Source organism: Ambystoma mexicanum, unplaced genomic scaffold (genome assembly GCF_040938575.1).
Source record: "Ambystoma mexicanum isolate Mex_15411 unplaced genomic scaffold, UKY_AmexF1_1 Mex_scaf4, whole genome shotgun sequence".
Classification (NCBI taxonomy): domain Eukaryota; kingdom Metazoa; phylum Chordata; class Amphibia; order Caudata; family Ambystomatidae; genus Ambystoma; species Ambystoma mexicanum.
Genome location: NW_027182455.1, coordinates 8,113,653 through 8,137,748, shown reverse-complemented (window position 1 = coordinate 8,137,748; position 24,096 = coordinate 8,113,653).

The window sequence follows — 24,096 nt, the reverse complement described above, 5'->3', positions numbered from 1 at the left end:
CATGCTATCGGAAGGGTCTTAGGTTTGGTATAAGCATTGAGATATCACATCTCTGCTATCGGAAGGGTCTCAGGATTGGAATGGGAAGGATTTGGATATCACAATTCATGTTATAGGAAGGGTCTCAGGTTTGGTATTAGAAGCATTTAGATATCACATCTCATGCTATAGGAAGGGTCTCAGGAATGGAATGGGAAGGACTTGGATATCACATCTCATGATAAAGGAAGGGTCTAAGGTTTGGAAGGGGAAGGATTTGGATATCACATCTCATGTTATTGGACCGGTCTCAGGTTTGGTATTAGAAGCATTGAGATATCAAGTCTCATGGTATAGGACGGGAGTTTGATATCACATCTCATGCCATGGTATGGGTCTCAGGTTTTGTAGAAGCATTTGGATATCACATCTCATGCTATCGGAAGGGTATCAGGATTGGATTTGGAAGGAGTTGGATATCCCATCTCATGCTATAGGAAGGGTCTCAGGTTGGAATAGAAGGTGTTGGATATCACATCTCAGGTTATAGGAAGGGTCTCAGGATTGGAATGGGAAGGACTTGGATATCACTTCTCACGCTGTAGGAAGGGTCTCAGGTTTGGAAAAGGAAGGAGTTGGATATCACATTTCATGTTAGAGGTAGGATCTCAGGTTTGGTATTAGAGGCATTGAGATATCACATCTCATGCTATCAGAAGGGTATCAGGATTGGAATGGGAAGGAGTTGGATATCACATCTCATGCTAAAGGGAGGGTCTCAGGTTTGGAATGGGAAGGATTTGGATATCACATCTCATGTTATAGGAAGGACCTTAGGTATGGTATTAGAAGCATTGAGATATCACATCTCATGCTATAGGAACGGTCTCGGGATTGGAATGGGAAGGAGTTGGATATCACATCTCATGTTATAGGAAGGATCTCAGGTTTGGTATTAGAAGCATTGAGATATCACATCTCATGCTATAGGAAGGGTCTCAGGATTGGAATGGGAAGGAGTTGGATATCACATCTCATGCTATGGGAAGGGTCTCAGGTTTGGTATAAGCATTGAAATATCACATCTCTGCTATCGGAAGGGTCTCAGGATTGGAATGGGAGGAGCTGGATATCACATCTCATGCTAAAGGAAGGGTCTCAGGTTTGGAAGGGGAAGGAGTTGGATATCACATCTCATGCTAAAGGGAGGGTCTCAGGTTTGGAATGGGAAGGATTTGGATATCACATCTCATGTTATAGGAAGGCCCTTAGGTTTGGTATTAGAAGCATTGAGATATCACATCTCATGCTATAGGAAGGGTCTCGGGATTGGAATGGGAAGGAGTTGGATATCACATCTCATTTTATTGGAAGGATCTCAGGTTTGGTATTAGAAGCATTGAGATATCACATCTCATGCTATCGGAAGGGTCTTAGGTTTGGTATAAGCATTGAGATATCACATCTCTGCTATCGGAAGGGTCTCAGGATTGGAATGGGAAGGATTTGGATATCATAATTCATGTTATAGGAAGGGTCTCAGGTTTGGTATTAGAAGCATTGAGATATCACATCTCATGCTATAGGAAGGGTCTCAGGATTGGAATGGGAAGGACTTGGATATCACATCTCATGTTATAGGAAGGGTCTCAGGTTTGGTATTAGAAGCATTGAGATATCACATCTCATGCTATAGGAAGGGTCTCAGGAATGGAATGGGAAGGACTTGGATATCACATCTCCTGATAAAGGAAGGGTCTAAGGTTTGGAAGGGGAAGGATTTGGATATCACATCTCATGTTATAGGAAGGGTCTCAGGTTTGGTATAAACATTGAGATATCACATCTCTGCTATCGGAAGTGTCTCAGGATTGGAATGGGAAGGAGTTGGATATCACATCTCATGCTATAGATAGGCTCTCAGGTTTGGAAAGTGAAGGAGTTGGATATCACATTTCATGTTAGAGGAAGGATCTCAGGTTTGGTATTAGAGGCATTCAGATATCACATCTCAGGCTATAGGAAGGGTATCAGGATTGGAATGGGAAGGAGTTGGATATCACATCTCATGCTAAAGGGAGGGTCTCAGGTTTGGAATGGGAAGGATTTGGATATCACATCTCATGTTATAGGACGGACCTTAGGTTTGGTATTAGAAGCATTGAGATATCAAGTCTCATGGTATAGGACGGGAGTTTGATATCACATCTCATGCCATGGTATGGGTCTCAGGTTTTGTAGAAGTATTGGTATATCACATCTCATGCTATCGGAAGGGTATCAGGATTGGATTTGGAAGGAGTTGGATATCCCATCTCATGCTATAGGAAGGGTCTCAGGTTGGAATAGAAGGAGTTGGATATCACATCTCGTTATAGGAAGGGTCTCAGGATTGGAATGGGAAGGACTTGGATATCACATCTCATGCTGTAGGAAGGGTCTCAGGTTTGGAAAAGGAAGGAGTTGGATATCACATTTCATGTTAGAGGTAGGATCTCAGGTTTGGTATTAGAGGCATTGAGATATCAGATCTCATGCTATCAGAAGGGTATCAGGATTGGAATGGGAAGGAGTTGGATATCACATCTCATGCTAAAGGGAGGGTCTCAGGTTTGGAATGGGAAGGATTTGGATATCACATCTCATGTTATAGGACGGACCTTAGGTTTGGTATTAGAAGCATTGAGATATCACATCTCATGCTATAGGAAGGGTCTCGGGATTGGAATGGGAAGGAGTTGGATATCACATCTCATGTTATAGGAAGGATCTCAGGTTTGGTATTAGAAGCATTGAGATATCACATCTCATGCTATAGGAAGGGTCTCAGGATTGGAATGGGAGGAGCTATATATCACATCTCATGCTCAAGGAAGGGTCTCAGGTTTGGAAGGGGAAGGATTTGGATATCACATCTCATGTTATAGGACGGGTCTCAGGTTTGGTATTAGAAGCATTGTGATATCACATCTCATGCTATAGGATGTGTCTCAGGATTGGAATGGGAAGGAGTTGGATATCACATCTCATGCTATAGGAAGGGTTTCAGGTTTGGTAGAAGCATTGAGATATCACATCTCATGCTATAGGGAGAGTCTCAGGTTTGGGAAGGGAAGGATTTGGATTTCACATCTCATGTTATAGGATGGTTCTCATGTTTGGTTTTTGAAGCATTGAGATATCACATCTCATGCTATCGGAAGGGTCTCAGGTTTGGAATGGGAAGGAGTTGGATATCAGATCTCATGTTATAGGAAGGGTCTCAGGTTTGGAATGGGAAGGAGTTGGATATGACATCTCTTGTTATAGGGAGGGTCTCAGAATTTGAATGGTAAGGAGTTGGATATCACATCTCATGCTATAGGAAGGGTCTCAGGTTGGAATGGGAAGGAGTTGGATATCACATCTCATGTTATATACAGGAAGGGTCTCAGGATTGGAATGGGAAGGATTTGGATATCACATCTCTTGCTATAGGAAGGGTCTCAGGTTTTTTATTAGAAACATTGAGATATCACATCTCATGCTATAGGAAGGGTTTTAGGATTGGAATGGGAAGTATTTGGATATCACATCTCATGCTAAAGGAAGGGTCTCAGGTTTGGAAGGGGAAGGATTTGGATATCACATCTCATCCAATAGGAAGGGTCTCAGGTTTGGAATGGGAAGGAATTGGATATCACATCTCATGTTATAGGAAGGGTCTCAGGTTTTTTATTAGAAACATTGAGATATCACATCTCATGTTATAGGACGGTTCCCAGGTTTGGTATTAGAAGCATTGAGATATCACATCTCATGGTATAGGAAGGGTCTCAGGGTTGGAATGGGAAGGAGTTGGATATCACATCTCATCCAATAGGAAGGGTCTCAGGTTTGGAATGGGAAGGATTTGGATATCACATCTCATGTTATAGGACGGACCTTAGGTTTGGTATTAGAAGCATTGAGATATCACATCTCATGCTATAGGAAGGGTCTCGGGATTGGAATGGGAAGGAGTTGGATATCACATCTCATGTTATAGGAAGGATCTCAGGTTTGGTATTAGAAGCATTGAGATATCACATCTCATGCTATAGGAAGGGTCTCAGGATTGGAATGGGAGGAGCTATATATCACATCTCATGCTCAAGGAAGGGTCTCAGGTTTGGAAGGGGAAGGATTTGGATATCACATCTCATGTTATAGGACGGGTCTCAGGTTTGGTATTAGAAGCATTGTGATATCACATCTCATGCTATAGGATGTGTCTCAGGATTGGAATGGGAAGGAGTTGGATATCACATCTCATGCTATAGGAAGGGTTTCAGGTTTGGTAGAAGCATTGAGATATCACATCTCATGCTATAGGAAGAGTCTCAGGTTTTTTATTAGAAACATTGAGATATCACATCTCATGCTATAGGAAGGGTTTTAGGATTGGAATGGGAAGTATTTGGATATCACATCTCATGCTAAAGGAAGGGTCTCAGGTTTGGAAGGGGAAGGATTTGGATATCACATCTCATCCAATAGGAAGGGTCTCAGGTTTGGAATGGGAAGGAATTGGATATCACATCTCATGTTATAGGAAGGGTCTCAGGTTTTTTATTAGAAACATTGAGATATCACATCTCATGTTATAGGACGGTTCCCAGGTTTGGTATTAGAAGCATTGAGATATCACATCTCATGGTATAGGAAGGGTCTCAGGGTTGGAATGGGAAGGAGTTGGATATCACATCTCATCCAATAGGAAGGGTCTCAGGTTTGGAATGGGAAGGAATTGGATATCACATCTCATGTTATAGGAAGGATCTCAGGTTTGGTATTAGAAGCATTGAGATATCACATCTCATGCTATAGGAAGGGTCTCAGGATTGGAATGTGAAGGATTTGGATATCACATCTCATGCTAAAGGAAGGGTCTCAGGTTTGGAAAGGGAAGGAGATGGATATCACATTTCATGTTAGAGGTAGGATCTCAGGTTTGGTATTAGAGGCATTGAGATATCACATCTCATGCTATCAGAAGGGTCTCAGGATTGGAATGGGAAGGAGTTGGATATCACATTTCATGCTAAAGGGAAGGTCTCAGGTTTGGAAGGGGAAGGATTTGGAAATCACATCTCATATTATAGGAAGGATCTCAGGTTTGGTATTAGAAGCATTGAGATATCACATCTCATGCTATCGGAAGGATCTCAGGTTTGGTATAAGAGGCATTGAGATATCACATCTCATGCTATCATAAGGGTCTCAGGATTGGAATGGGAAGGAGTTGGATATCACATCTCATGTTATAGGAAGGATCTCAGGTTTGGTATTAGAAGCATTGAGACATCACATCTCATGCTATAGGAAGGGTCTCAGGATTGGAATGGGAAGGAGTTGGATATCACATCTCATGCTATAGGACGGGTCTCAGGTTTGGTATTAGAAGCATTGTGATATCACATCTCATGCTATAGGATGTGTCTCAGGATTGGAATGGGAAGGAGTTGGATATCACATCTCATGCTATAGGAAGGGTTTCAGGTTTGGTAGAAGCATTGAGATATCACATCTCTTGCTATAGGAAGGGTCTCAGGTTTTTTATTAGAAACATTGAGATATCACATCTCATGCTATAGGAAGGGTTTTAGGATTGGAATGGGAAGTATTTGGATATCACATCTCATGCTAAAGGAAGGGTCTCAGGTTTGGAAGGGGAAGGATTTGGATATCACATCTCATCCAATAGGAAGGGTCTCAGGTTTGGAATGGGAAGGAATTGGATATCACATCTCATGTTATAGGAAGGGTCTCAGGTTTTTTATTAGAAACATTGAGATATCACATCTCATGTTATAGGACGGTTCCCAGGTTTGGTATTAGAAGCATTGAGATATCACATCTCATGGTATAGGAAGGGTCTCAGGGTTGGAATGGGAAGGAGTTGGATATCACATCTCATCCAATAGGAAGGGTCTCAGGTTTGGAATGGGAAGGAATTGGATATCACATCTCATGTTATAGGAAGGATCTCAGGTTTGGTATTAGAAGCATTGAGATATCACATCTCATGCTATAGGAAGGGTCTCAGGATTGGAATGTGAAGGATTTGGATATCACATCTCATGCTAAAGGAAGGGTCTCAGGTTTGGAAAGGGAAGGAGATGGATATCACATTTCATGTTAGAGGTAGGATCTCAGGTTTGGTATTAGAGGCATTGAGATATCACATCTCATGCTATCAGAAGGGTCTCAGGATTGGAATGGGAAGGAGTTGGATATCACATTTCATGCTAAAGGGAAGGTCTCAGGCTTGGAAGGGGAAGGATTTGGAAATCACATCTCATATTATAGGAAGGATCTCAGGTTTGGTATTAGAAGCATTGAGATATCACATCTCATGCTATCGGAAGGATCTCAGGTTTGGTATAAGAGGCATTGAGATATCACATCTCATGCTATCATAAGGGTCTCAGGATTGGAATGGGAAGGAGTTGGATATCACATCTCATGTTATAGGAAGGATCTCAGGTTTGGTATTAGAAGCATTGAGACATCACATCTCATGCTATAGGAAGGGTCTCAGGATTGGAATGGGAAGGAGTTGGATATCACATCTCATGCTATAGGAAGGGTCTCAGGTTTGGTATAAGCATTGAGATATCACATCTCATGCTATAGGAAGGGTCTCAGGATTGGAAAGGGAAGGAGTTGGATATCACATTTCATGTTAGAGGAAGGATCTCAGGTTTGGTATTAGAGGCATTCAGATATCACATCTCAGGCTATAGGAAGGGTATCAGGATTGGAATGGGAAGGAGTTGGATATCACATCTCACGCTAAAGGGAGGGTCTCAGGTTTGGAATGGGAAGGATTTGGATATCACATCTCATGTTATAGGACGGACCTTAGGTTTGGTATTAGAAGCATTGAGATATCAAGTCTCATGGTATAGGACGGGAGTTTGATATCACATCTCATGCCATGGTATGGGTCTCAGGTTTTGTAGAAGTATTGGTATATCACATCTCATGCTATAGGAAGGGTATCAGGATTGGATTTGGAAGGAGTTGGATATCCCATCTCATGCTATAGGAAGGGTCTCAGGTTGGAATAGAAGGAGTTGGATATCACATCTCGTTATAGGAAGGGTCTCAGGATTGGAATGGGAAGGACTTGGATATCACATCTCATGCTGTAGGAAGGGTCTCAGGTTTGGAAAAGGAAGGAGTTGGATATCACATTTCATGTTAGAGGTAGGATCTCAGGTTTGGTATTAGAGGCATTGAGATATCAGATCTCATGCTATCAGAAGGGTATCAGGATTGGAATGGGAAGGAGTTGGATATCACATCTCATGCTAAAGGGAGGGTCTCAGGTTTGGAATGGGAAGGATTTGGATATCACATCTCATGTTATAGGACGGACCTTAGGTTTGGTATTAGAAGCATTGAGATATCACATCTCATGCTATAGGAAGGGTCTCGGGATTGGAATGGGAAGGAGTTGGATATCACATCTCATGTTATAGGAAGGATCTCAGGTTTGGTATTAGAAGCATTGAGATATCACATCTCATGCTATAGGAAGGGTCTCAGGATTGGAATGGGAGGAGCTATATATCACATCTCATGCTCAAGGAAGGGTCTCAGGTTTGGAAGGGGAAGGATTTGGATATCACATCTCATGTTATAGGACGGGTCTCAGGTTTGGTATTAGAAGCATTGTGATATCACATCTCATGCTATAGGATGTGTCTCAGGATTGGAATGGGAAGGAGTTGGATATCACATCTCATGCTATAGGAAGGGTTTCAGGTTTGGTAGAAGCATTGAGATATCACATCTCATGCTATAGGAAGAGTCTCAGGTTTGGGAAGGGAAGGATTTGGATTTCACATCTCATGTTATAGGATGGTTCTCATGTTTGGTTTTTGAAGCATTGAGATATCACATCTCATGCTATCGGAAGGGTCTCAGGTTTGGAATGGGAAGGAGTTGGATATCAGATCTCATGTTATAGAAAGGGTCTCAGGTTTGGAATGGGAAGGAGTTGGATATGACATCTCTTGTTATAGGGAGGGTCTCAGAATTTGAATGGTAAGGAGTTGGATATCACATCTCATGCTATAGGAAGGGTCTCAGGTTGGAATGGGAAGGAGTTGGATATCACATCTCATGTTATATACAGGAAGGGTCTCAGGATTGGAATGGGAAGGATTTGGATATCACATCTCTTGCTATAGGAAGGGTCTCAGGTTTTTTATTAGAAACATTGAGATATCACATCTCATGCTATAGGAAGGGTTTTAGGATTGGAATGGGAAGTATTTGGATATCACATCTCATGCTAAAGGAAGGGTCTCAGGTTTGGAAGGGGAAGGATTTGGATATCACATCTCATCCAATAGGAAGGGTCTCAGGTTTGGAATGGGAAGGAATTGGATATCACATCTCATGTTATAGGAAGGGTCTCAGGTTTTTTATTAGAAACATTGAGATATCACATCTCATGTTATAGGACGGTTCCCAGGTTTGGTATTAGAAGCATTGAGATATCACATCTCATGGTATAGGAAGGGTCTCAGGGTTGGAATGGGAAGGAGTTGGATATCACATCTCATCCAATAGGAAGGGTCTCAGGTTTGGAATGGGAAGGAATTGGATATCACATCTCATGTTATAGGAAGGATCTCAGGTTTGGTATTAGAAGCATTGAGATATCACATCTCATGCTATAGGAAGGGTCTCAGGATTGGAATGTGAAGGATTTGGATATCACATCTCATGCTAAAGGAAGGGTCTCAGGTTTGGAAAGTGAAGGAGTTGGATATCACATTTCATGTTAGAGGAAGGATCTCAGGTTTGGTATTAGAGGCATTCAGATATCACATCTCAGGCTATAGGAAGGGTATCAGGATTGGAATGGGAAGGAGTTGGATATCACATCTCATGCTAAAGGGAGGGTCTCAGGTTTGGAATGGGAAGGATTTGGATATCACATCTCATGTTATAGGACGGACCTTAGGTTTGGTATTAGAAGCATTGAGATATCAAGTCTCATGGTATAGGACGGGAGTTTGATATCACATCTCATGCCATGGTATGGGTCTCAGGTTTTGTAGAAGTATTGGTATATCACATCTCATGCTATCGGAAGGGTATCAGGATTGGATTTGGAAGGAGTTGGATATCCCATCTCATGCTATAGGAAGGGTCTCAGGTTGGAATAGAAGGAGTTGGATATCACATCTCGTTATAGGAAGGGTCTCAGGATTGGAATGGGAAGGACTTGGATATCACATCTCATGCTGTAGGAAGGGTCTCAGGTTTGGAAAAGGAAGGAGTTGGATATCACATTTCATGTTAGAGGTAGGATCTCAGGTTTGGTATTAGAGGCATTGAGATATCAGATCTCATGCTATCAGAAGGGTATCAGGATTGGAATGGGAAGGAGTTGGATATCACATCTCATGCTAAAGGGAGGGTCTCAGGTTTGGAATGGGAAGGATTTGGATATCACATCTCATGTTATAGGACGGACCTTAGGTTTGGTATTAGAAGCATTGAGATATCACATCTCATGCTATAGGAAGGGTCTCGGGATTGGAATGGGAAGGAGTTGGATATCACATCTCATGTTATAGGAAGGATCTCAGGTTTGGTATTAGAAGCATTGAGATATCACATCTCATGCTATAGGAAGGGTCTCAGGATTGGAATGGGAGGAGCTATATATCACATCTCATGCTCAAGGAAGGGTCTCAGGTTTGGAAGGGGAAGGATTTGGATATCACATCTCATGTTATAGGACGGGTCTCAGGTTTGGTATTAGAAGCATTGTGATATCACATCTCATGCTATAGGATGTGTCTCAGGATTGGAATGGGAAGGAGTTGGATATCACATCTCATGCTATAGGAAGGGTTTCAGGTTTGGTAGAAGCATTGAGATATCACATCTCATGCTATAGGAAGAGTCTCAGGTTTGGGAAGGGAAGGATTTGGATTTCACATCTCATGTTATAGGATGGTTCTCATGTTTGGTTTTTGAAGCATTGAGATATCACATCTCATGCTATCGGAAGGGTCTCAGGTTTGGAATGGGAAGGAGTTGGATATCAGATCTCATGTTATAGGAAGGGTCTCAGGTTTGGAATGGGAAGGAGTTGGATATGACATCTCTTGTTATAGGGAGGGTCTCAGAATTTGAATGGTAAGGAGTTGGATATCACATCTCATGCTATAGGAAGGGTCTCAGGTTGGAATGGGAAGGAGTTGGATATCACATCTCATGTTATATACAGGAAGGGTCTCAGGATTGGAATGGGAAGGATTTGGATATCACATCTCTTGCTATAGGAAGGGTCTCAGGTTTTTTATTAGAAACATTGAGATATCACATCTCATGCTATAGGAAGGGTTTTAGGATTGGAATGGGAAGTATTTGGATATCACATCTCATGCTAAAGGAAGGGTCTCAGGTTTGGAAGGGGAAGGATTTGGATATCACATCTCATCCAATAGGAAGGGTCTCAGGTTTGGAATGGGAAGGAATTGGATATCACATCTCATGTTATAGGAAGGGTCTCAGGTTTTTTATTAGAAACATTGAGATATCACATCTCATGTTATAGGACGGTTCCCAGGTTTGGTATTAGAAGCATTGAGATATCACATCTCATGGTATAGGAAGGGTCTCAGGGTTGGAATGGGAAGGAGTTGGATATCACATCTCATCCAATAGGAAGGGTCTCAGGTTTGGAATGGGAAGGAATTGGATATCACATCTCATGTTATAGGAAGGATCTCAGGTTTGGTATTAGAAGCATTGAGATATCACATCTCATGCTATAGGAAGGGTCTCAGGATTGGAATGTGAAGGATTTGGATATCACATCTCATGCTAAAGGAAGGGTCTCAGGTTTGGAAAGGGAAGGAGATGGATATCACATTTCATGTTAGAGGTAGGATCTCAGGTTTGGTATTAGAGGCATTGAGATATCACATCTCATGCTATCAGAAGGGTCTCAGGATTGGAATGGGAAGGAGTTGGATATCACATTTCATGCTAAAGGGAAGGTCTCAGGTTTGGAAGGGGAAGGATTTGGAAATCACATCTCATATTATAGGAAGGATCTCAGGTTTGGTATTAGAAGCATTGAGATATCACATCTCATGCTATCGGAAGGATCTCAGGTTTGGTATAAGAGGCATTGAGATATCACATCTCATGCTATCATAAGGGTCTCAGGATTGGAATGGGAAGGAGTTGGATATCACATCTCATGTTATAGGAAGGATCTCAGGTTTGGTATTAGAAGCATTGAGACATCACATCTCATGCTATAGGAAGGGTCTCAGGATTGGAATGGGAAGGAGTTGGATATCACATCTCATGCTATAGGAAGGGTCTCAGGTTTGGTATAAGCATTGAGATATCACATCTCATGCTATAGGAAGGGTCTCAGGATTGGAAAGGGAAGGAGTTGGATATCACATCTCATGCTATAGGAAGGGTCTCAGATTTGGTATAAGCATTGAGATATCACATCTCATGCTATAGGAAGGGTCTCAGGATTGGAATGGGAAGGAGTTGTATATGATATCTCAGGCCATAGGAAGGGTCTCAGATTTGGTATAAGCATTGAGATATCACATCTCATGATATCGGAAGGGTCTCAGGATTGGAATGGGAAGGAGTTGGATATCACATTTCATGATAAAGGAAGGGTCTAAGGTTTGGAAGGGGAAGGATTTGGATATCACATCTCATGTTATAGGACGGGTCTCAGGTTTGGTATTAGAAGCATTGAGATATCAAGTCTCATGGTATAAGAAGGGTCTCAGGATTGGAATGGGAAGGAGTTTGATATCACATCTTATGCCATAGTATGGGTCTCAGGTTTGGTAGAAGCATTGGGATATCACATCTCATGCTATCGGAAGGGTATCAGTATTGGATTTGGAAGGAGTTGGATATCCCATCTCATGCTATAGGAAGGGTCTCAGGTTGGAATGGGAAGGAGTTGGATATCACATTTCATGTTATAGGAAGGGTCTCAGGATTGGAATGGGAAGGACTTGGATATCATATCTCATGCTATAGGAAGGCTCTCAGGTTTGGAAGGGGAAGGAGTTGGATATCACATTTCATGTTAGAGGAAGGATCTCAGGTTTGGTATTAGAGGCCTTGAGATATCACATCTCATGCTATAGGAAGGGTCTCAGGATTGGAATGGGAAGGAGTTGGATATCACATCTCAAGCTATAGGAAGGGTCTCAGGTTTGGTATAAGCATTGAGATATCACATCTCATGCTATAGGAAGGGTCTCCTGATTGGAATGGGAAGAAGTTGGATATCACATCTAATGCTATAGGAAGGGTCTCAGGTTTGGTATAAGCATTGAGATATCACATCTCATGCTATAGGAAGGGTCTCAGGATTGGAATGGGAAGGAGTTGTATATGCCATCTCATGCCATAGGAAGGGTCTCAGGTTTGGTATAAGCATTGAGATATCACATCACATGCTATAGGAAGGGTCTCAGGATTGGAATGGGAAGGACTTGGATATCACATATCATGCTATAGGCAGGGTCTCAGGTTTGGAAAGGGAAGGAGATGGATATCACATTTCATGTTAGAGGTAGGATCTCAGGTTTGGTATTAGAGGCATTGAGAAATCACATCTCATGCTAACAGAAGGGTCTCAGGATTGGAATGGGAAGGAGTTGGATATCACATCTCATGCTAAAGGGAGGGTCTCAGGTTTGGAAGGGGAAGGATTTGGAAATCACATCTCATATTATAGGAAGGATCTCAGGTTTGGTATAAGAGGCATTGAGATATCACATCTCATGCTATCATAAGGGTCTCAGGTTTGGTATTGGAAGCATTGAGACATCACATCTCATGCTATAGGAATGGTCTCAGGATTGGAATGGGTAGGAGTTGGATATTACATTCTTGTTATAGGAAGGGTCTCATGTTTGGAATGGGAAGGAGTTGGATATCACATATGCTATAGGAAGCGTCTCAGGTTTGGAACGGGAAGGAGTTGGATATCACATCTCATGTTATAGGAAGGGTCTCAGGTTTGGTATAAGCATTGAGATATCACATCTCTGCTATCAGGAGTGGCTCAGGATTGGAATGGGAAGGAGTTGGATATCCCATCTCATGTTAAAGGACGGGTCTCTGGTTTGGTATTAGAATCATTGAGATATCACATCGCATGCTGTAGGAAGGGTCTAAGGATTGGAATGGGATGGACTTGGATATCACATCTCATGCTATAGGTAGGCTCTCGGGTTTGGTATAAGCATTGAGATATCACATCTCATGCTATAGGAAGGGTCTCAGGATTGGAATGGGAAGGATTTGGATATCACATCTCATGCTATAGGAAGGGTCTCAGGTTTGGTATAAGCATGGAGATATCACTTCTCATGCTATAGGAAGGGTCTCAGGATTGGAATGGGAAGGTGTTGGATATCACATCTCATGCTATAGGAAGGGTCTCAGATTTGGTATAAGCATTGAGATATCACATCTCATGCTCTAGGAAGGGTCTCAGGATTGCAATGGGAAGGAGTTGTATATGACATCTCAGGCCTTAGGAAGGGTCTCAGGTTTGGTATAAGCATTGAGATATCACATCTCTGCTATCGGAAGGGTCTCAGGATTGGAATGGGAAGGAGTTGGATATCCCATCTCATGTTATAGGAAGGGTCTCAGGTTTGGTATTAGAAGCATTGAGTTATCACATCTCATGCTATAGGAAGGGTCTCAGGATTGGAATGGGAAGGACTTGGATGTCACATCTCATGCTATAGGGAGGGTCTCAAGTTTGATATTAGAAGCATTGAGATAACAAATCTCATGATATCGGAAGGGTCTCAGGATTGGAATGGGAAGGAGTTGGATATCACATCTCATTATAAAGGAAGGGTCTAAGGTTTGGAAGGGGATGGATTTGGATATCACATCTCATGTTATAGGACGGGTCTCAGGTTTGGTATTAGAAGCATTGAGATATCAAGTGTCATGGTATAAGAAGGGTCTCAGAATTGGAATGGGAAGGAGTTGGATATCACATCTCAAGCTATAGGAAGCGTCTCAGGATTGGAATGGGAAGGAGTTTGATATCACATCTCATGCCATAGTATGGGTCTCAGGTTTGGTAGAAGCATTGGGATATCACATCTCATGCTATCGGAAGGGTATCAGTATTGGATTTGGAAGGAGTTGGATATCCCATCTCATGCTATAGGAAGGGTCTCAGGTTAGAATGGGAAGGAGTTGGATATCACATTTCATGTTATAGGAAGGGTCTCAGGATTGGAATGGGAAGGACTTGGATATCATATCTCATGCTATAGGAAGGCTTTCAGGTTTGGAAGGGGAAGGAGTTGGATATCACATTTCATGTTAGAGGAAGGATCTCAGGTTTGGTATTAGAGGCCTTGAGATATCACATCTCATGCTATAGGAAGGGTCTCAGGATTGGAATGGGAAGGAGTTGGATATCACATCTCAAGCTATAGGAAGGGTCTCAGGTTTGGTATAAGCATTGAGATATCACATCTCATGCTATAGGAAGGGTCTCAGGATTGGAATGGGAAGAAGTTGGATATCACATCTCATGCTATAGGAAGGGTCTCAGGTTTGGTATAAGCATTGAGATATCACATCTCATGCTATAGGAAGGGTCTCAGGGTTGGAATGGGAAGGAGTTGTATATGACATCTCATGCCATAGGAAGGGTCTCAGGTTTGGTATAAGCATTGAGATATCAAATCACATGCTATAGGAAGGGTCTCAGGATTGGAATGGGAAGGACTTGGATATCACATCTCATGCTGTAGGAAGGGTCTCAGGTTTGGAAAAGGAAGGAGTTGGATATCACATTTCATGTTAGAGGTAGGATCTCAGGTTTGGTATTAGAGGCATTGAGATATCACATCTCATGCTATCAGAAGGGTATCAGGATTGGAATGGGAAGGAGTTGGGTATCACATCTCATGTTATAGGACCGGTCTCAGGTTTGGTATTTGAAGCATTGAGATATCAAGTCTCATGGTATAGGACGGGTCTCAGAATTGGAATGAGAAGGAGTTGGATATCACATCTCAAGCTATAGGAAGGGTCTCATGATTGGAATGGGAAGGAGTTGGATATCACATCTCATGTTATAGGAAGGGTCTCAGGATTGGAATGGGAAGGACTTGGATATCACATCTCATTCTATAGGAAGGCTCTCAGGGTTGGAAGGGGAAGGAGTTGGATATCACATTTCATGTTAGAGGTAGGATCTCAGGTTTGGTTTTAGAGGCATTGAGATATCACATCTAATGCCATCAGAAGGGTCTCAGGATTGGAATGGGAAGGAGTTGGATATCAAATCTCATGCTAAAGGGATGGTCTATGGTTTGGAAGGGGAAGGATTTGGATATCACATCTCATGTTATTGGACCGGTCTCAGGTTTGGTATTAGAAGCATTGAGATATCACATCTCATGCTATCGGAAGGGTCTTAGGTTTGGTATAAGCATTGAGATATCACATCTCTGCTATCGGAAGGGTCTCAGGATTGGAATGGGAAGGATTTGGATATCACAATTCATGTTATAGGAAGGGTCTCAGGTTTGGTATTAGAAGCATTGAGATATCACATCTCATGCTATAGGAAGGGTCTCAGGATTGGAATGGGAAGGACTTGGATATCACATCTCATGTTATAGGAAGGGTCTCAGGTTTGGTATTAGAAGCATTGAGATATCACATCTCATGCTATAGGAAGGGTCTCAGGAATGGAATGGGAAGGACTTGGATATCACATCTCATGATAAAGGAAGGGTCTAAGGTTTGGAAGGGGAAGGATTTGGATATCACATCTCATGTTATTGGACCGGTCTCAGGTTTGGTATTAGAAGCATTGAGATATCAAGTCGCATGGTATAGGACGGGAGTTTGATATCACATCTCATGCCATGGTATGGGTCTCAGGTTTTGTAGAAGCATTGGGATATCACATCTCATGCTATCGGAAGGGTATCAGGATTGGATTTGGAAGGAGTTGGATATCCCATCTCATGCTATAGGAAGGGTCTCAGGTTGGAATAGAAGGAGTTGGATATCACATCTCATGTTATAGGAAGGGTCTCAGGATTGGAATGGGAAGGACTTGGATATCACATCTCATGCTGTAGGAAGGGTCTCAGGTTTGGAAAAGGAAGGAGTTGGATATCACATTCCATGTTAGAGGTAGGATCTCAGGTTTGGTATTAGAGGCATTGAGATATCACATCTCATGCTATCAGAAGGGTATCAGGATTGGAATGGGAAGGAGTTGGATATCACATCTCATGCTAAAGGGAGGGTCTCAGGTTTGGAATGGGAAGGATTTGGATATCACATCTCATGTTATAGGAAGGACCTTAGGTTTGGTATTAGAAGCATTGAGATATCACATCTCATGCTATAGGAAGGGTCTCGGGATTGGAATGGGAAGGAGTTGGATATCACATCTCATGTTATAGGAAGGATCTCAGGTTTGGTATTAGAAGCATTGAGATATCACATCTCATGCTATAGGAAGGGTCTCAGGATTGGAATGGGAAGGAGTTGGATATCACATCTCATGCTATGGGAAGGGTCTCAGGTTTGGTATAAGCATTGAAATATCACATCTCTGCTATCGGAAGGGTCTCAGGATTGGAATGGGAGGAGCTGGATATCACATCTCATGCTATGGGAAGGGTCTCAGGTTTGGTATAAGCATTGAAATATCACATCTCTGCTATCGGAAGGGTCTCAGGATTGGAATGGGAGGAGCTGGATATCACATCTCATGCTAAAGGAAGGGTCTCAGGTTTTTAAGGGGAAGGAGTTGGATATCACATCTCATGCTAAAGGGAGGGTCTCAGGTTTGGAATGGGAAGGATTTGGATATCACATCTCATGTTATAGGAAGGACCTTAGGTTTGGTATTAGAAGCATTGAGATATCACATCTCATGCTATAGGAAGGGTCTCGGGATTGGAATGGGAAGGAGTTGGATATCACATCTCATGTTATTGGAAGGATCTCAGGTTTGGTATTAGAAGCATTGAGATATCACATCTCATGCTATCGGAAGGGTCTTAGGTTTGGTATAAGCATTGAGATATCACATCTCTGCTATCGGAAGGGTCTCAGGATTGGAATGGGAAGGATTTGGATATCATAATTCATGTTATAGGAAGGGTCTCAGGTTTGGTATTAGAAGCATTGAGATATCACATCTCATGCTATAGGAAGGGTCTCAGGATTGGAATGGGAAGGACTTGGATATCACATCTCATGTTATAGGAATGGTCTCAGGTTTGGTATTAGAAGCATTGAGATATCACATCTCATGCTATAGGAAGGGTCTCAGGAATGGAATGGGAAGGACTTGGATATCACATCTCATGATAAAGGAAGGGTCTAAGGTTTGGAAGGGGAAGGATTTGGATATCACATCTCATGTTATTGGACCGGTCTCAGGTTTGGTATTAGAAGCATTGAGATATCAAGTCTCATGGTATAGGACGGGAGTTTGAGATCACATCTCATGCCATGGTATGGGTCTCAGGTTTTGTAGAAGCATTGGTATATCACATCTCATGCTATCGGAAGGGTATCAGGATTGGATTTGGAAGGAGTTGGATATCCCATCTCATGCTATAGGAAGGGTCTCAGGTTGGAATAGAAGGAGTTGGATATCACATCTCATGTTATAGGAAGGGTCTCAGGATTGGAATGGGAAGGACTTGGATATCACATCTCATGCTGTAGGAAGGGTCTCAGGTTTGGAAAAGGAAGGAGTTGGATATCACATTTCATGTTAGAGGTAGGATCTCAGGTTTGGTATTAGAGGCATTGAGATATCAGATCTCATGCTATCAGAAGGGTATCAGGATTGGAATGGGAAGGAGTTGGATATCACATCTCATGCTAAAGGGAGGGTCTCAGGTTTGGAATGGGAAGGATTTGGATATCACATCTCATGTTATAGGAAGGACCTTAGGTTTGGTATTAGAAGCATTGAGATATCACATCTCATGCTATAGGAAGGGTCTCGGGATTGGAATGGGAAGGAGTTGGATATCACATCTCATGTTATAGGAAGGATCTCAGGTTTGGTATTAGAAGCATTGAGATATCACATATCATGCTATAGGAAGGGTCTCAGGATTGGAATGGGAAGGAGTTGGATATCACATCTCATGCTATGGGAAGGGTCTCAGGTTTGGTATAAGCATTGAAATGTCACATCTCTGCTATCGGAAGGGTCTCAGGATTGGAATGGGAGGAGCTATATATCACATCTCATGCTAAAGGAAGGGTCTCAGGTTTGGAAGGGGAAGGATTTGGATATCACATCTCATGTTATAGGACGGGTCTCAGGTTTGGTATTAGAAGCATTGTGATATCACATCTCATGCTATAGGATGTGTCTCAGGATTGGAATGGGAAGGAGTTGGATATCACATCTCATGCTATAGGAAGGGTTTCAGGTTTGGTAGAAGCATTGAGATATCACATCTCATGCTATAGGAAGAGTCTCAGGTTTGGGAAGGGAAGGATTTGGATTTCACATCTCATGTTATAGGATGGTTCTCATGTTTGATTTTTGAAGCATTGAGATATCATATCTCATGCTATCGGAAGGGTCTCAGGTTTGGAATGGGAAGGAGTTGGATATCACATCTCATGTTATAGGAAGGGTCTCAGGTTTGGAATGGGAAGGAGTTGGATATGACATCTCTTGTTATAGGGAGGGTCTCAGGATTTGAATGGTAAGGAGTTGGATATCACATCTCATGCTATAGGAAGGGTCTCAGGTTGGAATGGGAAGGAGTTGGATATCACATCTCATATTATATACAGGAAGGGTCTCAGGATTGGAATGGGAAGGATTTGGATATCACATCTCTTGCTATAGGAAGGGTCTCAGGTTTTTTATTAGAAACATTGAGATATCACATCTCATGCTATAGGAAGGGTTTTAGGATTGGAATGGGAAGTATTTGGATATCACATCTCATGCTAAAGGAAGGGTCTCAGGTTTGGAAGGGGAAGGATTTGGATATCACATCTCATCCAATAGGAAGGGTCTCAGATTTGGAATGGGAAGGAATTGGATATCACATCTCATGTTATAGGAAGGGTCTCAGGTTTTTTATTAGAAACATTGAGATATCACATCTCATGTTATAGGACGGTTCCCAGGTTTGGTATTAGAAGCATTGAGATATCACATCTCATGGTATAGGAAGGGTCTCAGGGTTGGAATGGGAAGGAGTTGGATATCACATCTCATCCAATAGGAAGGGTCTCAGGTTTGGAATGGGAAGGAATTGGATATCACATCTCATGTTATAGGAAGGATCTCAGGTTTGGTATTAGAAGCATTGAGATATCACATCTCATGCTATAGGAAGGGTCTCAGGATTGGAATGTGAAGGATTTGGATATCACATCTCATGCTAAAGGAAGGGTCTCAGGTTTGGTAGAAGCATTGAGATATCACATCTCATGCTATAGGAAGGGTCTCAGGATTTGAATGGCAAGGAGTTGGATATCACATCTCATGCCATAGGAAGGGTCTCAGGTTTGGTATAAGCATTGAGATATCACATCTCTGCTATCGGAAGGTTCTCAGGATTGGATTGGGAAGGAGTTGGATATCCCTTCCCATGCTATAGGAAGTGTCTCAGGTTGGAATGGGAAGGAGTTGAATATCACATCTCATGTTATAGGAAGGGTCTCAGGATTGGAATGGGAAGGATTTGGATATCATATCTCTTGCTATAGGAAGGGTCTCAGGATTGGAATGGGAAGGATTTGGATATCACATCTCATGTCATAGGAAGGATCTCAGGTTTGGTATTAGAAGCATTGATATATCACATCTCATGCTATAGTAAGGGTCTCATGTTTGGAATGGGAAGGAGTTGGATATCACATATGCTATAGGAAGTGTCTCAGGTTTGGAACGGGAAGGAGTTGGATATCACATCTCATGTTATAGGAAGGGTCTCAGGTTTGGTATAAGCATTGAGATATCACATCTCTGCTATCAGGAGTGGCTCAGGATTGGAATGGGAAGGAGTTGGATATCCCATCTCATGTTAAAGGACGGGTCTCTGGTTTGGTATTAGAATCATTGAGATATCACATCGCATGCTGTAGGAAGGGTCTAAGGATTGGAATGGGATGGACTTGGATATCACATCTCATGCTATAGGTAGGCTCTCAGGTTTGGTATAAGCATTGAGATATCACATCTCATGCTATAGGAAGGGTCTCAGGATTGGAATGGGAAGGATTTGGATATCACATCTCATGCTATAGGAAGGGTCTCAGATTTGGTATAAGCATTGAGATATCACATCTCATGCTATAGGAAGGGTCTCAGGATTGGAATGGGAAGGAGTTGTATATGACATCTCAAGCCTTAGGAAGGGTCTCAGGTTTGGTATAAGCATTGAGATATCACATCTCTGCTATCGGAAGGGTCTCAGGATTGGAATGGGAAGGAGTTGGATATCCCATCTCATGTTATAGGAAGGGTCTCAGGTTTGGTATTAGAAGCATTGAGATATCACATCTCATGCTATAGGAAGGGTCTCAGGATTGGAATGGGAAGGACTTGGATGTCACATCTCATGCTATAGGGAGGGTCTCAAGTTTGATATTAGAAGCATTGAGATAACAAATCTCATGATATCGGAAGGGTCTCAGGTTTGGAATGGGAAGGAGTTGGATATCACATCTCATTATAAAGGAAGGGTCTAAGGTTTGGAAGGGGAAGGATTTGGATATCACATCTCATGTTATAGGACGGGTCTCAGGTTTGGTATTAGAAGCATTGAGATATCAAGTCTCATGGTATAAGAAGGGTCTCAGAATTGGAATGGGAAGGAGTTGGATATCACATCTCAAGCTATAGGAAGCGTCTCAGGATTGGAATGGGAAGGAGTTTGATATCACATCTCATGCCATAGTATGGGTCTCAGGTTTGGTAGAAGCATTGGGATATCACATCTCATGCTATAGGAAGGGTCTCAGGATTGGAATGGGAAGAAGTTGGATATCACATCTCAAGCTATAGGAAGGGTCTCAGGTTTGGTATAAGCATTGAGATATCACATCTCATGCTATAGGAAGGGTCTCAGGGTTGGAATGGAAAGGAGTTGTATATGACATCTCATGCCATAGGAAGGGTCTCAGGTTTGGTATAAGCATTGAGATTTCACATCACATGCTATAGGAAGGGTCTCAGGATTGGAATGGGAAGTACTTGGATATCACATCACATGCTATAGGAAGGGTCTCAGGATTGGAATGGGAAGGACTTGGATATCACATCTCATGCTATAGGCAGGGTCTCAGGTTTGGAAAGGGAAGGAGATGGATATCACATTTCATGTTAGAGGTAGGATCTCAGGTTTGGTATTAGAGGCAATGAGATATCACATCTCATGCTATCAGAAGGGTCTCAGGATTGGAATGGGAAGGAGTTGGATATCACATTTCATGCTAAAGGGAGGGTCTCAGGTTTGGAAGGGGAAGGATTTGGAAATCACATCTCATATTATAGGAAGGATCTCAGGTTTGGTATTAGAAGCATTGAGATATCACATCTCATGCTATCGGAAGGATCTCAGGTTTGGTATAAGAGGCATTGAGATATCACATCTCATGCTATCATAAGGGTCTCAGGATTGGAATGGGAAGGAGTTGGATATCACATCTCATGTTATAGGAAGGATCTCAGGTTTGGTATTAGAAGCATTGAGACATCACATCTCATGCTATAGGAAGGGTCTCAGGATTGGAATGGGAAGGAGTTGGATATCACATCTCATGCTATAGGAAGGGTCTCAGGTTTGGTATAAGCATTGAGATATCACATCTCATGCTATAGGAAGGGTCTCAGGATTGGAATGGGAAGGATTTGGATATCACATCTTATGCTATAGGAAGGGTCTCAGGTTTGGTATAAGCATTGAGATATCACATCTCATGCTATAGGAAGGGTCTCAGGATTGGAATGGGAAGAAGTTGGATATCACATCTCATGCTATAGGAAGGGTCTTAGGGTTGGAATGGGAAGGAGTTGTATATGACATCTCATGCCATAGGAAGGGTCTCAGGTTTGGTATAAGCATTGAGATATCACATCACATGCTATAGGAAGGGTCTCAGGATTGGAATGGGAAGGACTTGGATATCACTTCTCATGCTATAGGCAGGGTCTCAGGTTTGGAAAGGGAAGGAGATGGATATCACATTTCATGTTAGAGGTAGGATCTCAGGTTTGGTATTAGAGGCATTGAGATATCACATCTCATGCTATCAGAAGGGTCTCAGGATTGGAATGGGAAGGAGTTGGATATCACATTTCATGCTAAAGGGAGGGTCTCAGGTTTGGAAGGGGAAGGATTTGGAAATCACATCTCATATTATAGGAAGGATCTCAGGTTTGGTATTAGAAGCATTGAGATATCACATCTCATGCTATCGGAAGGATCTCAGGTTTGGTATAAGAGGCATTGATATATCACATCTCATGCTATCATAAGGGTCCCAGGATTGGAATGGGAAGGAGTTGGATATCACATCTCATGTTATAGGAAGGATCTCAGGTTTGGTATTAGAAGCATTGAGACATCACATCTCATGCTATAGGAAGGGTCTCAGGATTGGAATGGGAAGGAGTTGGATATCACATCTCATGCTATAGGAAGGGTCTCAGGTTTGGTATAAGCATTGAGATATCACATCTCATGCTATAGGAAGGGTCTCAGGATTGGAATGGGAAGGATTTGGATATCACATCTTGTGCTATAGGAAGGGTCTCAGGTTTGGTATAAGCATGGAGATATCACTTCTCATGCTATAGGAAGGGTCTCAGGATTGGAATGGGAAGGAGTTGGATATCACATCTCATGCTATAGGAAGGGTCTCAGATTTGGTATAAGCATTGAGATATCACATCTCATGCTATAGGAAGGGTCTCAGGATTGGAATGGGAAGGAGTTGTATATGACATCTCAGGCCATAGGAAGGGTCTCAGATTTGGTATAAGCATTGAGATATCACATCTCATGATATCGGAAGGGTCTCAGGATTGGAATGGGAAGGAGTTGGATATCACATTTCATGATAAAGGAAGGGTCTAAGGTTTGGAAGGGGAAGGATTTGGATATCACATCTCATGTTATAGGACGGGTCTTAGGTTTGGTATTAGAAGCATTGAGATATCAAGTCTCATGGTATAAGAAGGGTCTCAGGATTGGAATGGGAAGGAGTTTGATATCACATCTCATGCCATAGTATGGGTCTCAAGTTTGGTAGAAGCATTGGGATATCACATCTCATGCTATCGGAAGGGTATCAGTATTGGATTTGGAAGGAGTTGGATATCCCATCTCATGCTATAGGAAGGGTCTCAGGTTGGAATGGGAAGGAGTTGGATATCACATTTCATGTTATAGGAAGTGTCTCAGGATTGGAATGGGAAGGACTTGGATATCATATCTCATGCTATAGGAAGGCTCTCAGGTTTGGAAGGGGAAGGAGTTGGATATCACATTTCATGTTAGAGGAAGGATCTCAGGTTTGGTATTAGAGGCCTTGAGATATCACATCTCATGCTATAGGAAGGGTCTCAGGATTGGAATGGGAAGGAGTTGGATATCACATCTCAAGCTATAGGAAGGGTCTCAGGTTTGGTATAAGCATTGAGATATCACATCTCATGCTATAGGAAGGGTCTCAGGATTGGAATGGGAAGAAGTTGGATATCACATCTCATGCTATAGGATGTCAAGCTCGGCCGCCGTTGGCGGCTGTGGAGACGCTGGCGATGGGGCGGCCATTGAATTGGCCGTCACGCTGACGGCGTCCACATCCAGCGGTCTAGTTTTCTCCGCGCTTCCCCGGCGGAGCCTATTTAACGTCACCCAACCCGGAAGCCCGCGCGTTGCAACCTTCGCGTCAGGCTCCGGGTTGGTACGCTGCAGTTTTCCTTTCCGTGGCTGTCGCCACCGCATTCCCCTTGTTGCTTCTCTCCTCCCTCTCTTGTTCCTCCTTCCGTTCCTC